Genomic DNA, 4,146 nt, shown 5'->3' with positions numbered 1-4,146 from the left:
TATACATGCGCACCCACAGCGGGTGTTCTCCTGAGGTTCACCTCTGAAATTCCTCCGTGAGTCCCTGTGGCTTCACCCCTCTGGGAAGCACAAGGCAGGTGCAGCCGTGTCTCGGGTCCTTGACTTCTGAACGAATGGTGTTCCATCCATGGTAAACAAGGCCTGATGATACGGTGCGGATTAAGTAATTTCCAAACAGTGACACATGGAGGCTGCAGGGATGCTGCTCTGCACCTGACAGCCCTGCAGATCGGAGGGACATGTGCTGCATGGCCTCTGGACACTGGTGGTTTATTAATGGCCTTAAAATGCAGTGACCGCACGCAGGAGGGGAGCAGCTCCTCACACTGCATACCCACGCGCTGCCTGTCAGCAGCTGCCACAGCTTGGGGGTCAGGAGAGCTGCAGCACAGCCCTGCCTTGAATTCCTCAGATACCTTTCAGCGGATCACGGCTTCCTTGGCCTTGGACAGCTCTTGGGTTGACTCAGGCTCTTCCTGTTGAGCCCACAGCTCCCCAGCTAGCTCATGAGACACGTTCATGTCTGGAGAGGAACGTGTACCCGGGCCTGGGCTGCACGGATGGCAGCGTGCAGAACATGCTGGGAGGGACTACTCGGTACCTGTGTCATCGGGCTCTCCTTTCGTGCCCTGAGTCATGAGGCTTTTGGACTCCGGGGTCTTATGTGCAGTTTGCACCTGAAGTGAGTGGTCCATCCTCATGTCCAAACACCTCCCGTAGGGTGAGCTCCCTCCAAGGGGGAAGATGTGCCGGGGTAGCATAGCCCCGGGGATGCTTGGCCATGGGGGCGCCTGCGGTGGAACTCCCTGCTCTGCAGGAGGTGGATGCATTGTCCCTTCACATAGTGGGCCTTTTGGGCACCCCCCCGCTATTTGCAGTGGAATTGGAATTCCCCCCCCGGCTGTGGGGTGATTCAGCCAGTCACACGAGCAGCGCCCAGTCTGGCTCCCACAGCAGACACTGGAACTGAACTTTCTGCAATCCAGCCCTTGGGCTGGTGATCCACTCAGTGGCATGCCAGCCCAGCAGGTGTCTCTTGCTGGATGCCAGCGAGCTACCTCAGTCCTGTGGCCACCAGCGACTTCATCACCAGGGTGATGGCCCCTGGCACTTCCTTCCTCAACAGGTTTGATGGCTCCTGCTGGCACTGATGGAGTCCTGTGCACAGCATTGCACGAGAAGGGACTGCTGCAGAAGGTGTCACCCCTCAGTGTGCAGGGTCATTCTCCACCCAGCGTGGGTGCTAGAGCAATGCAGGAGTGCCAGGCTGATTTCGACAGAGCCAAAAGGCCTGATGCCAACCCGTCCTCAGAGACTTACTTTTGCCCAAGTTGGAGGTTTCCCCAGAAAATTCTAGTGGGGTTTTCCATCTGGGAGATCGGGCCCTGCTTGTCCCCAGCCCCTCTCTTTGCAGGGATGCTCTGAGGGCAGCTGGGTTGGCACTGAAGCAGGGGACACCGGGAGAAGGTCCGGGGGAGGTGGGAAGCTGTGAGTGCAAGGTGCTATGGTCAGGGCTGCACGGAGAGGTTGCTGTCCTTCTGCAGCAGCTTGTTCAGTTCTGGCTTTTGTCTAAAAATGCTTATTTTGTGTTTTCAACCGTAAGTTCCTCTCTAGGGGTGCTGCTTTTTGTGACCATGTGAGATTTCAGTGGCAGCTTGTGTGACGCACAAGGGTGCTTGTGCAGCCTCCACGTGAAGGGTGGTGTGAGCACCCGTGTGTGGCACCTGGGGATGCTGCTGCAGTGACTCTGCTGTGCATCCCTTCCCATCACAGCTTCCCACCTAAGGGTGGGGTGTGCAGACATGAGAGGGGCAGGGGGCACATGCCGGTCCTCCCAAAACGGCCCGGAAGCCGAGGGGCAGGTCACGTATCCACACATGTCCAGGCACTGATGGAGTGACAAGAAGAAGGTGTGCTGATGCAGCAGGGCACTGGCGTTGGCCAAGTGGCCTCGGCGCCCTGGGACAGTCTTGCCCAGCCCCGTGCAGCAGAGAGGGCACGTTGTGCTGTGGTGTGTGTGCTCCAGGAGATTGATATTTTGAAGCACAGCAAGGTGGAACCTCACCTTGCTCACAGGGGCTCGGCCAGGTTTAATTACAGCGTGCAGCAGGGATGGGTGCAAACTGCTGTCACCTCCGGGAGGGAGCATGTGCGTAGCTGTGTCCCTGTCCCAGGGAAGAAGGCAGAGCATGAGCTGGGAGCCAGAGGAATGGACACTCCCCTCCGTTACCCTCTGTCCTTTTTTGTCATCTCTCGTGCTGCTCGAAGCTGGGCTCCTAGCCAGACCCATTTTTCCAGCCATGCCACACACGGGGTAACCATGGGGCAGGGGTAACCATGGATGAAGAACAGGGCTGCAGGGTCTCCGAGGCTGCTGCGTGCTGCCTGCGCCCCACAGGTACCAGCACCAGCACAGGCACCCCCGGTGTGCAGGAGACCCCCAAAATTCTCTAACACTGATGGGAAATTGCCAGGCCCCAGGGAATGGGAATAGGAATCCATGAATTTCAGCATCATATGATTGTAAGGCAGAATTTGTGTGAAGCCCCACAGCAGCCTCTCCTGAGCCTTGTACTCAGTGTCTGTGCAGCTCAGCTTGGTGCGAGTTCTGAACCCAGCTTTAAGCAGCTCTCCTAAGAGCTCACCAGGTCAAACAGACCCGCCTAGGAAGCCCGGGACTCATCGCAGCCAGCTAGCCCCTCTGACACAGCGCAACTCCCCTGGCCTGCTCCAGGTTTTAAAAACCACTCTTTTGAAGGTTTTTTGTTATTATTTTTAGTTTTAAACACTTCTCCTGCTCTGACTTGGACAGACCTCTTCTGTCTGCCCAGGGCTTGCTGAAGGAGTGGTGCTGAAAAGTCAGGCCCGATGCAGTTGTGCCTCCCGCACGTGGGTTGGACAGTCTCGGAGCTTGGTTTCTGGGGCATGTGCCTGTTCACCCAAAACTCGCTTGACTCACAGGCATAAACACAAGTGTCACTGCTGAGGTCAGCGGGGAAAGCTCCTAAATTGCTGTCCAGCTCAGAGTCATGTCATGAGCTTTCCTGTCCTATTTGTTCCATGAGATGGATTTCCTCCTTAGCCGGTGGAGTAGGAAGGAACTTCCCTCACCCTGGGCACCTGCAGCAAAGCTGCGTGGTGGAGCTGATGCACGATGGACTGTCACAGCTTGCTGTGGCCCCTCACTGGGCTGTGTGGCCTTCTGCCATCCAACTGTGTGCTGTCCCCATGTGAGTGGCCACCCCACGCTTCACATGCTCAGCTATCCCTCTGCTGGCCCTTGGCTACAGAAACGTTGCCTTCATGAGCCCCTGGCTGCTGCTGGTAGCAGGCACTGAGCTGTAGGGCCCGGGGATGTGAGGAGATGCCCCACCGGCCTCCTTCTTTGTGTCACCTCTGGAAGGCACAGCTGGACTAGCTTACAGTGCCTTGCAAAATCCATCATGGGGATGCTAGTAAGACCTGCTTCCTGCAACCGTGTCTCTCTCAACAGCATGTAGTGCTGGCACCTGAGGCCACCAGACCAAAAGCCGTAACAGCTGATGCCACAGGGAGGTGCTGGGAAGGGCTACAGCACGTACCAGGAGTGTGCAAGGATCAACCACAGCCTCTAGCTTACTTGCTGGGCCAGGTGACAAAGAACACGACGGGTCCAACCAAGGATGCTAGGTCTGTCTCAGCTTTTGGCCCCAAGTTAGCTGGGGTGTGTCCTGTGCAGCTGTACGTCCTTCCCACCCCACCGCTGGTACAACACTGGTAGGAGTGGTTGACATGCCAGAGAGTCGTGCTACCACCCAGAGGTGGGAAATGGGCTGGCAGGGACCTCAAGCAGTTCCACACAGGGAGGTGTGGAGTCCTGCACCTGGGGAGGAGCAACCTCAGGCACTGGTAGGTGCTGGGGGCCACCCAGCTGGAAAGCAGCTTGGGAGAAAGGGCCCTGGGGGTACTGGCAGCAGGCGGAGGGAGGTGATCCTTCCTCTCTGCTCAGCACTGGTGAGGCCACACCTGGAGCGCTGTGTCCAGCTCTGGGCTGCCCAGTCCAAGAGCAAGGTGGGCATACTGGAGAGAGCCCAGCAGAGGGCTGCTGAGGTGATGGAGGGACTGGAGCATCTCTCCTGCGATGCG

This window comes from Buceros rhinoceros, unplaced genomic scaffold (genome assembly GCF_000710305.1).
Source record: "Buceros rhinoceros silvestris isolate BGI_N320 unplaced genomic scaffold, ASM71030v1 scaffold28419, whole genome shotgun sequence".
NCBI lineage: Eukaryota > Metazoa > Chordata > Aves > Bucerotiformes > Bucerotidae > Buceros > Buceros rhinoceros.
This window is presented reverse-complemented; position numbering follows the sequence as displayed.